The sequence below is a fragment of the Symphalangus syndactylus genome, chromosome 24 (genome assembly GCF_028878055.3).
Source record: "Symphalangus syndactylus isolate Jambi chromosome 24, NHGRI_mSymSyn1-v2.1_pri, whole genome shotgun sequence".
Lineage (NCBI taxonomy): Eukaryota > Metazoa > Chordata > Mammalia > Primates > Hylobatidae > Symphalangus > Symphalangus syndactylus.
In genome coordinates, this window is record NC_072446.2 from 15,102,428 (window position 1) to 15,114,560 (window position 12,133).

Here is a 12,133-nt window from a genome sequence, read left to right on the forward strand (position 1 = left end):
ACGCACGCCACAGATAGCACGCAGCTGACGGCAAAGAAAGAGCAAGCCCTGTGTGTGCTAAGGGGCCTGGCCAAGACGCATTTAGGGGGAAAGAGATGGGTGCTGTGCACAGCAAATGGCCTGTGCTTGCAGCAGGGGAGAGTAAACATCCACCTGTGCAGACCTCAGTGTCCCCAGCTGGAGGTGCTGCACGCCTCGGGAGAAGAGAACTGGAAGGGACAGGATGGGAGAGAGACTTTCCACGACAGTCTCTTGGATCCCATCAATACATAGGGAATTGAAGCTGGGCTCATTCTCTGTGTTGAAATGCCACCACCGGGCCAGGCAAGGTGGCTCATGCCTGTAATCCCAGCTCTTAGGGAGGCAGAGGTGGGAAAACAGCTTGGACCCAGGAGTTCAAAACCTGCCTGGGCAATATAGCGAGACCCTGTTCTAAAAAATTAAAAATTGAAATGCCACCACCGTTAGCAGCAGGAAGCTGATGTCTGAAGCCTGGAGAGCTCAGAGGCTGGGGTGCAAAGCAGGGGATATGGAGTCCATCTCAGTGGGACCTATCTGTCCTCCCCCTTCTCACTAAGCCAACCATCCCAGCACTTACTTTTCCACCAAGAACAATGGTGCTCCCCTTCCTCTGGGGGCGGAAGGGTGCAGGGTGTGGTGAAGGCAGTCTGCTGCGCCCGGGTGCCAGGGGGGAGCCTCGGGGAGGTCTCAAGTGCTCGCTGGAAGACTGGGTGGAAGTGAGACTGGAAATCACGCTGGGATGGTCTCCGGGTCAAGTGCAGTGGTGCTGGGGGAGGGGAGGAAGTTGCCAGGAGTCAGGCCCCCTGCTCCCAACCCCCAGAGAGTTGCCATTCCAAAGCCGCCAGCAGTGTCTGTGTTGTAAGAGGGTGGGAGGATATGAAGTCATGCGGCCCCATCTGGGCCCCTCCCCAGCTGGCAGCCTCAGCCTCCACTCCCTGACCACGCTCCTGCCCTCCCGGCCTCCCTGCAGTTCCTCAGCGTAGCCGAGCATGTCCAGCCTCCAGGCATTTGCACAGGCCACCACCTCCTCCTCAATGCTCTTCCCCTGTGCCTTACTGTGGGATCTCTCCCCAGGCTCTGCCGGCCCTGCCTCTCACCTGGCCCCTCCTGACCCTCCAGCATCCTACCTGCCCGTTTCCTCCACAGCCCTCCTCACGCTCTGTAACTCAGTGCCGAGCAGTGAGTTCCCAGAGGGCAGTAGCCACGCCCACCTTCTCACTGCTTCACTGCTGCTTCCCCCCACCCCTAGAGGAGCAAGCAGCTCAGGTGTCATTTGTGGAAGGAACAAAAGGAGACTCTTTGGGGCTTAATGCACTGTCATTTAGAGGGAAAATATTGGGTGGTTATGAGGCTTATCAAAGGGAGAGCCAGAGTCCAACCCAGGATGGAAAGTTTTAGAACAAAAAAAATAGGCCGGGCGCGGTGGCTCACGCCTGTAATCCCAGCACTTTGGGAGGCCGAGGTGAGCGGATCACGAGGTCAGGAAGATCGAGACCATCCTGACTAACAGGTGAAACCCCGTCTCTACTAAAAATACAAAAAATTAGCTGGGCATGGTGGCACCTGTAGTCCCAGCTACTCGGGAGGATGAGGCAGGAGAATGGCGTGAACCTGGGAGGCAGAGCTTGCAGTGAGCCGAGATGGCACCACTGCACTCCAGCCTAGGCGACACAGCGAGACTCCGTCTCAAAAAAAAAAAGACTGCCGTGCATGATAAATAGGGTTAAATTTGTTTTAGGGGCCAATGGAAGGGAGGTACGTTTTCTTTCCTGAGAACTAACCCAGAGTGGGAAAGCCAGGGGCACCTGTAGAGCCTTGGCACAGAACCAACACTGGCTGAGAATGGTGAGAATGTAAGTCCTTATAACAGTGTTTAAGCTGCTGGATTCAGTCATTCCTGCCAGAACTTTATAGCTGCATGAGCCAGTCCAGTCCAACCATTCTCCAGGAAGGGTCAGCCAGTCCAGGTGGGGCTGTTCCCAGGTTCCCTACCAAATGACAGAAACCCCAGGTCAAACTGCTGGGACGGGCAGAATAATGACCCCAAGACATCTATGTCCTAATCTCTGGAACTCGTAAATAAGTTATATGGCAAAAGAACTTTGCAGATGTGATTAAGGTTATAAACCTCCAGATAGGGAGATGATGTCTGGATTATACAGGTGGGACCAATCTAATCCCATAAACCCGTGAAGGCAGAGAACTTTCTCCAGCTGGAGGCAGAGAGGGGTGGGCAGCAAAAGGGAAGCTGCAGAGATTGAGTGTGAGAGGCACTCACCTGCTGTTGCTGGTGGGGCCATGTGGAAAGTGCAGGAACAGTCCAGGCGTGGTGGCTCATGCCTGTAATCCCAGCACTTTGGGAGGCCGAGGTGGTGCATCACCTGAGGTCAGGAGTTCAAGACCAGCCTGGCCAACATGGCGAAACCCTGTCTCTACTAAAAATACAAAAATTAACCAGGCGTGGTGGCGCACACCTGTAGTCCCAGTTACTTAGGAGGTTGAGGCAGGAGAATTGCTTGAACCCAGGAGGTGGAGGCAGTGAGCCGCAATGGCACCACTGCCCTCCAGCCTGGGTGACAGAGTGAGATTCCATCTCAACAAAAAAAAAAAAAAAAAAAAGGAAAACGAAAGTGCAGGAAGGAACCTGGCAGCCCCCAGGAGCAAAGACCTGCCCCAGCTCCCAGCCAGCAAGGAAGGGAGACCTCAGTCCTACAAATGCAAGGAACTGAATTCAGCCAGCAACTGAATGAGCCTGGAAGTAGATTCTTCCCCAGAGCCACCAGTAAGTAATCCAGCACCACCAACACCTTGATTTCAGCCTCGAGAGACCTCAAGCCAAGGTCCCTTTTGGGGCATGACCTACAAAATTGTGACATAATGGATAAGTGGGATTTTTTTGTTTTGTTTTTGTTTTTGTGTTTTTGAGACCGAGTTTTTTGCTCTTGTTGCCCAGGCTGGAGTACAATGGAACGATCTTGGTTCACCGCAACCTCCGCCTCCTTCATGCAATTCTCCTGCCTCAGCCTCCTGAGTAGCTGGGACTACAGGCATGTGCCACCACACCCAGTATTTTTAGTAGAGACGAGGTTTCTCCATGTTGGTCAGGCTGGTCTCAAACTCCCAACCTCAGGTGATCTGCACGCCTCAGTCTCCCAAGGTGCTGGGATTACAGGCATGAGCCACCATGTCTGGCCAGATAAGTGTTTTTTAAGCCACTAAGTTGGTGATAAGTTGGTAACAGAAAATCAAGACACTAGTTTAATGAAAAAAGAGAACTGACTTGCTCTCTCAGTGAGCTGGCTTCAGGAATGGCTGGATCCAGCAGCTTAAACACTGTCACCAGGACTTGGTTTCTCTGTTTCCCACACCTGCTATCCCCCAAACTGGCCTCAGGCTCAGGCTCCATAGGGTCATCCTGGCAGCTTCAGGCTCTAACCCCCCTGGTTAATGTCCATGGAAAAGGGGTCCTGCCTCTCCTCCGGCCACCCCAGCATAAACTTTATGGTATCTCATTAGCTCTAACTGGGTGATGTGCACATTCCTGAGTTCATTACTGAGGCCAGTGGCATCCAATGTTCTTATTGGCCAGGCCTGGGCCTCATGCCCACCCCCATGTGCCAGGGGTAGAACTGGACTCACCTGAGACCCAGGGACCTGGAGTAGGGAAGGGAGGGGTCCCTCGAGGAAAACCTGGGCGCAGTTCCAGGCTGTCTGGTAATTGGCCTCGGACGCCTCAGAGCAGAGGGCCGGGGAGTCTATTCTCGAATTTGCCTTGTCTTACTTTCCGGAGGGAAGGCACTCCGTGAGGTGACCTGGGTGGAGCAGCACCCCAGCACCCCCATTCTCAGACACCCCACCCCATCCCCCACTGTGCCTTTAGCCGAGCCTGCCACAGTGTCCTGCCCCAGGGCCACATTTCCAAAATTGTACACTAGCAAGCAGGAAGCCTTTGCTCCTTAGAAGCATGCTTTGCTGGGAATCAGAGTAAATAAACTGGTATTTATACCACGACCCCACGGGGTGGCTGTTTGTCTCTGAGGCAAATATGGTCAAAATTGAATCTTGTGGCCCGTGAAGGAGAGCGAGGCTGTCCCAAGATGATCTCAGAGGGAGGCCTCCGCATCCTACCCTCCCACGGGCATCTCCGAACTCTCCTGGAAGACTTCCCAGGAGCGGGGAACAGGGGAGGGGGCCTGGCTGCACCCCTACAGGCCTCTCCCAGGGCAGCTCCAGGTGGGGGCCCAAGTCTGTGCCTGGAGCATTCCCATCCCCCAGTGCACTGTCTCATGAGGACTCACCTGACACAGGTGACTGTGGGTGGCAGATTCTGCTTCGGCTGACTTTGAAGCTTGGAATGTCATTTAATTTAAATTCTCTAGAATTCACATGAGCAGCAACTATTGTAAGTTCCCTACTTTGTGCCAGACACTGGACGGGCAGCTGGCACTGTCATGGATGGGTCAGAAACACCCTTGCCTCCTGAGTTCACGTTCAGGAAGGAGGCAGATGTTAAAATGAGCAAACGAATAAATGCACCTGAGTGGCACAAACCCTGAGAAGCGCTCGGAGCAGGCAGGCAGTGTCGGAGGGTGGGTGGAGGAGGGAGCTACATCAACACCTGCAGGGAGGCGCTCCAGGCAGTGGACACAGCATGTGCGAAGGCCCCGCGGTGGGAAGGAGTTTCAGCAGGACCACCTGTGCACTCAGGACTCCTCATGCATCATTCCTTCCACAGACATTTATTGAGTGCCGAGTGCATGCCAGGCAGGGTGCCGGGCACTGGAGCGACAATGGTGGTGAGCAGAGCCTGGCCCGTCCCTGTGTCTTTAGAGCTCACAGTCTAGAGCAGGGCAGACAGACCCCAATCACGTTGCCCTGGAACCTCTTTCGTTTCTGGTGAGTATTGGCTGGAGAAGTGCTGGACACGGCCCCGTGGCAGTTTCCTGGCCTCTCCACAGCTCCTCCTCTCTCCAAGGAGGCGGCCCCTCCTGGAAGGACCAGCTTCAAGGTAAGGTTAGGGGCAGCATGGCTCCCAGGCCACCTCCCACAGGGTGCAACCTGGCTGGGTCAGCGGCTCTGGAAGGAGCTGGGACCAGGGCTGTTTCCTCCCCTCCAGAGCCCTGCACAGGGTGGGTCCCTGCCAGGGATCATCTTCCCCTCTCCTCCACTGCACTCATTCCACAGGCAGTCTCTGCCGGCTGAGGGTGGTGACACTCTCTGTTTGCTGGAGATGCCTGGAGTGGTCTCTGGGGGCTCTCTCTCCCCTCAGCACACCGGAGGGCTGCACCTCCCGCCCTTAGGAGGTGAGGTTTGGCCGTCTAACTGGCTCTGACAACACGTGGGTTGAGTGACATGAGTGCTTTGCTTCTAGGCAGATGCGTGAAGGCCACTGTGCGCTTTCCCTCCACCGTCATGACCACGTTGTTCCCTTCAGCCCCAGCTCAGCCTGTCCGGGGTCCTGCTCTGAGGGCCACAGTGACACGGAATGGCCTCCAGCTTCCACAGACATGTCCTGGATGAGAACGAGCTTGTGTGCTTTCAGCCACTGGGCCCCAGGGATTTGCTCACGGCAGCATCGCCCGTCCGTCCCGCCCAATGCAGCATCCTCAGCCCCTGCAGCCTGCGCCCTCCCCAAGCCCGGCTCATGCGCCAGGCACCGCCCGCTGCCCACCAGCCCACACTCAGCAAGGCACAGTGGGATTCCCAGTTTCCCGCCCCCAGCACCCTGCTGCTGATGTGAAATTGGCTGAGTCCCTCCCCTTGGAAGTCAAGGCTTCTAGTGTAGCCTGGGGGCACTGCCCAGTGGCTTCCTCCCTGCTTCGGGATGTGCCTGCCCCTGGTCATCTCCAACCCAGTATTCCTGCCAAGTGGAGACTTTGGGGACAAACAGGGAGAGGAATGAGGCGCCTAGCCACGCACACCATCCAAAATAAAAGAGATATTAAGCTATACATATGCATAGGGAAGGCCCACAAAATTCTGATTTTCCCGTGGTGACTTCAGTTGCTTTTTCTGAAATATTCTATGGATTTGCCTATTCTGGACATTTCATAAGAATGTCCATGCAAGACGTGGTCTTGGGTGTTTGGCTTTATTTATTTTGCAACAGGTTTTCAAAGTTCATCCATGTTGCGGTGTGTGCCGGTCCTTCATTTCTTTTTACGGCTGCTAATTTTCCATTGCGTGGATATGCCAGTTTGTGGATCCATTCTTCAACTGGGGAACATTTAGCTTGTTTTCACTTTTTGGATATTACAAACAGTACTGTTAAGAACATTTGCGCATCAAAACCACAGTGAGATACCATCCAGTTAGAATGGTGATCATTAAAAAGTCAGGAAACAACAGATGCTGGAGAGGATGTGGAGAAACAGGAACGCTTTTACACTGTTGGTGGGAGTATAAACTAGTTCAGCCATTGTGGAAGTCAGTGTGGCGATTCCTCAAGGATCTAGAACTAGAAATACCATTTGACCCAGCCATCCCATTACTGGGTATATACCCAAAGGATTATAAATCATGCTGCTATAAAGACACATGCACACGTATGTTTACTGTGGCACTATTCACAATAGGAAAGACTTGGAACCAACCCAAATGTCCATCAGTGATAGACTGAATTAAGAAAATGTGGCACATATACACCATGGAATACTATGCAGCCATAAAAAAGGATCAGTTCATGTCTTTTGCAGGGACATGAACTCTGGAAACCATCATTCTGTGCAAACTATCGCAAAGACAGAAAACCAAACATCGCATGTTCTCACTCATAGGTGAGAACTGAACAATAAGAACACTTGGACACAGGCTGGGGAACATCACACACACCGAGGCCTGTCAGGGGCTGGGGTGCTGGGGGAGGGATCACATTAGGAGAAATACCTAATGTAAATGACGAGTTAATGGGTGCAGCAAACCAACACGGCACATGTATACATACGTAACAAACCTGCACGTTGTGCACATGTACCCTAGAACTTCAAGTATAAAAAAACAAAAACAAACAAATAAAAAGAAACTGTGTCCAAGTTTTGGTGTGGAAGCTTTTATTTCTCTTGGGTTTTTCGAGGAGTAGAATCTCTGGGTCACATGGTAGCTCTCTCTGTTTAATCATTTGAAGAACCTGCCAGATTGTTGTCTATTTTCCATTCCCACCAGCAGTGTGTTGGGGGGTCCAATTCCCCCACATCCTCACCAGCACATGAGTTTCTCTGACTTTTTCATCCCATCCTAGTGGATGTGAAGTGGTAGCTCATCTCTTTCCTTTGATTTGTGTTTAGTGTTATTCTTTTAAACCAGTTTACCTTATAACAAAACTCAGCCCCACATTGTACTCTGCGGAGGATTTTGGAGGCCTGTAAAGGAAGAGGAAGGGGCTCCCCACCCCCTACTCTAACCAGCTGTACCCCAAGTGGATTAACAAAAAACATATTTTACACTGAACCATCAAAACCCTGAAAGGAAAACAAACGTGAATTCTTCATCCAACTAGAGACAGCAGAGTCTGTTTTCACTGCCGAAGAAACTAAAGAGAAAAGTAAAGAAAAAATAGAAACATTTTAAAAAGAAAAGAAAAGAAACTAAACACAGAGCTTCTTTTATTCTCAGGCCAGGCTTTGCCTTAGTATCAGTCAGAAGCGCTTAAAAAAATACTCATGCCAGGCGCTTCTCCCAAAGACTGGGTTCCGGGTGGGGCACAGGCAGCATTGCTTTTAGCAGCTCCAGCAGCTCAGTTCTCAGGTGCAGCCAGGGCTGGAAGCCCTGATAACAGGATTGCTCTGGGGTGGGGCTGCAAGGAGCCTTCTTACGGTCATGGTCACGAAGATGCGGCTGTGGCTTTGGGTGGGGTCTGAGAGTCAGGTTGAGGTTGGAGGCAGTGAGCAAGGGGATGCCATTGGTATTAACACCAGTCCAGCGAGATCCCAAGATCCTCAGAGCTGGGGGTGGGGAGATGGGGAACCCGTCGAGTTTCCCCAGCGATTAACCAGTTCAACACAAAGGGCCCGGAAGCAGAGAGGGCACTTTCTCAGGGCAGGGGTGATAGGACCATAGCAGCAGTACTGATCCTAATAAAGGCTGGTCCACCTTCAACTTCTCCCTCAAACCTGGCCCTAAATGCTTGTTCTACTTCGTGTTCTAGGAGGCACTACAAGGTATTATTATTTCCTTTCTATTAATGAGGAAACTGAGGATCAGAGAAGGTGAGTGACTTACCTAAGGTCACACAGCTTGTCAGGAAAGAAACTCAGATTCACATTCAGATCTTACTCCAAACACTCGAATTATTAACCCTTGTACTAGACCATCCCCTGAGGCAAAGCTAACTCTGCTGGAGTAGAAGGGCCGGCACACACCACAACATGGATGAACTTTGAAAACCTGATGCAAAATAAAAGAAACCAAACCCCCAAGATCACATCTTGCATGGACATTCCTCTGAAATGTCCAGAATAGGCAAATCCATAGAATGTGGATTATTATTCTATTATTATTATTATTATCTAGTATTATTATTTCCTTTCTAATAATGAGGAAACTGAGCATCAGAGAAGGTGAGTGACTTACCTAAAGTCACACAGCTTGTCAGGAAAGAAACTCACATTCACATTCAGGTCTGTCTGATTCCAAACACTTGAATTATTAAACCTTGTACCAGACCATCCCCTGAGGCAAAGCTAACTCTGCTGGAGTAGGGACCAAGGTTGAAGATATCTCTATCTTTCCATTCATCCCCCATCCATCCCTTCCTTTATCCATCACTCCCTCCCTACCTTCATGCCTAACTCCATTTCATCTTCCATCACTCCTCCCATTCACCCTCCCTCCCTCCATCCATTCCCCATCCATTTCTCCATTCATCTATCCATCAATCCTCCCATTCACACTCCTTCCCTCTATCCGTTTCTCCATTCATCTGTCCATCAATCCTCCCATTCACCCTCCTTCCATCCATCCATTCCCCATCCATTTCTCCATTCATGTATCCATCTATCCTCCCATTCACCCTCCATCCATCCATCTCGTTTGCATCTGTCTATCCATTCCTCCACCCATTTTTTCCCTTTCATCAGTCCCTCCCTCCCTCCATCCGTCACATAATTGCATAATTGTCCTCTAGAAAGACGTCAAGGAGGATAAAGCACATGTGTATCTGGCATGGTTCCTGCTTCCTCCCCTACTTGGCTCTCCCGTGGCTCCTAACTGACAAATTAAAATGCCTGCCAGGGTTCAATGAGAGGCACAGTAAGGATTGGTGGGGACTGTAGCAAACTGGAGAGCACGGGTGTCACTGCTGCTGTGAGGAACTCTGGGCCCAGCGTTGTCAGAGGAGCTTCTGTTCATGGTGCCTTTTTTCTTTCCACCATACTCCGTGGCCATCTCTCCGTGTCGGGACATAGACTTCCACAGTATCATTCTTCGTGGCTCTGTGGCCTTTCTCCCTGTGGCCACACCATAATACAGGTCATTGTCTCCTCCCATGGAGACCCCAGCTGCAGGTTAGGAGGGCAGCTTTGCCATCAGATCCCCCGGGGTTTGGAGCCCAGCTCTGCCAGCTACTCACTGTGTGACCCTGGGAAAACTCCCTGACTAGCCTGAGCCTCAGTGTCTGCATCTATAAAGTGGGTTGTTGTATGGATTCGATGAGCCCATGCTGGTGAGTGGTAGACACAGGGCCTGGCACAAGCCCGGTGCTGGATAAGTTCAGGTTTCTCTGCCCTGCCCACCCTGAGGATGAGGACTACAGCTCCCCACACCCCTGGTTACCTTGCAGGCTTTTGCCAAACCTCAGCTTGAGATTCAGGACTGTGGCCTTCACGGGCTACACCTCCACCTAGGCCCGTGGGAGCCAAGCAGCCTTTGGTGACGTTCCGCTCTCCCGTGGTTCAGGAGGGCTTGTGCTTGCAAGCTGGGCAGAGGCTGTCCACACCTGTGCAGGGCGAGCCATCCCAGGGCACGCTGGCTGCTGGGGACCAGGGTCCTGCCACTGCATGGGAGGGTAGGAACCCCAGGCTCAGCCCATTCCCCAGGAGCGAGGTTGTCAGGCCCAGGGAGGAGGAGGAAGAGGCAGCCCAGACCCATGCCTAGGACACTCTGAGGCCAGGCCCTTATCCCAGAGACAGCTGCTTGGAAAGAAAAACAAATTAGAGAACAAGGATGGGGTTGGAGGTGATAGCTTAGATAGGGAAGTCCCAGAAGGCATCTCCAACGGTGACATTTGAGTTAGGGTTAAGGGACAACAAGGAGAGAGTGACTCCCTCCATCTCTCTCTCTCTCTCTCAGGATCAGACAGGTGGACAGGTGGCAGGGCCAGTTCGCCCTGGCCGTGGAGGCTGCGCAAGGAAGTGGGATTTAGTGGAGAGTCACAGAGGGCTTGTATTGTGTTATTGTGTGTGTGCCAGGAAACTGTGTTCTGAGTCACACGGTTGAAGATGGAGCGGGTTCCCATAGACAAGCGCCTGGACCCCAACCCCACCCCGCTGCAGGCTCGGGCCTATCAGAGAAACCCAGAAAGTCAGCAGAAGAGAGGGGCACAGGCACCACCCACCGGAACCCCCGGAGCATCTGGAGTGCGCACACACAGATGCAGGAGCAAATGACCAGACGCCAAGCCCCATTCGCTAGCTTTCATTTCTCAGCTGTGAAAAATAGAGAGCCGTGTTAAGAAAAAATAAAAGCCTGCTGTCCTCCTACGACCATTAACGCCTGGTCTCTTTCCTGCCGCTTCTTTTTATACACATATGTAGATTATTTTAATAAATTAAAGGAAATGGTCACATTTTCCCCCCAACAGTGTCACTTTTATAATTTAGAAAAAAAAAAAGGTCTTTATTTTAATTTCTCTAAAAATGCCCCCATCACTGGAGCAGGGAGCCAGCAGGAGGCACCCAGGAGCCCTCTGAGTTGTTTCTGCTGCACCAGGCTCAGCTGTCTGGTGGGCTGGGCTGCGGGTGGAGGGTGGTTCACCCCATCGTGATCTCCGGGCCACCGTGCACCCCAGTGTGTATACCAGGGCTTGAGGCAGGAGCAGGCGGGGCAACGGGGCTGATAAGCAGAGCCAGGCACTTATCGGCTCCTGCAGGAGGCCCAGAGGTATCTGGAAGGCCAGGTGCCCACCCCAGGCTGTGCCCTGTGCAACACCCAGCCTCGAGGCACACTGGGCAGCTGCCCCTGTTATTCGCTCAGCATCTGGAGGGCTCCCAACCTCCTGCCCAGGGGGCTCCTGGTTGGATGTTTACGTCTCTGGGGAACGAACACAAGTGTGACTCAGCAGCCAGGGCAGGGGTGGGGAGGACGCCCGGCTGGCTTTGGGTGAGGAAGGTGGAGGACGGGTGCGGCGGCCAGAACCCAGTCCTTGGGGTGCAGCGGCGTGTGGCTCCAGGTTCAGGATGCATGGGTCCAACCCCCAGCTCTGCCCTGGCCCTGCCACTGCCCAGCTCTCTGGCCTTGAGCAGGCAGCCAAATCTTCTCAGCTTTGGTTTTCCCACCTGTGAAACGGGCACAGTCAACTTCCCACAGGCTGCTGGGAGGGTTTAGGGAAATGACAGGTGTAAAGCCATGGCAGGTCTCCAATAAATGCCAGTTTTCATGTGTTCTGGGGCTGTGAGGACAACCTCGGTTCCAGAGGCGGGGAGACTGAAGCGGGAGGGTTTGTCTCGTTGGACTGGCAGCATGGATCCGTCATCCTCAGGCAGCACCCTGAAAAACAGTGGGTGGCCTTCCAGGAATCAGGGGTCTTCTTGAACCCACCCTCCATTGTTCCGCTTCCCCTGATGGCAGTGGGAGCTGAGGGCTCCCTGAGGGGCACCTACTCCACACCAGGGCTGCACGGGGCACCTTACCTAACTCATCCCCTGTAATCCCGGCCACAGCCCTGGGAAGCGGGACCTTGGTTATTAACCAGTTTCTAGGTGATGTAACCGTGGCTCAGTCAATCACCTAAGGTGGCCAGAACAGCCGGGCTCAGTCAATCGCCTGAGGTGGCCCGAGCATCCAGCCCCTCCTGCCGCACCTTGTTGGCCCTGCCTGCAGCCGGCACAGCCTGGGGGTCTGCACCCCGAAGGAGGCCTGGGTGGGGCTTAGGAGACAGGACTGAGCCCTGGTCAAGTTG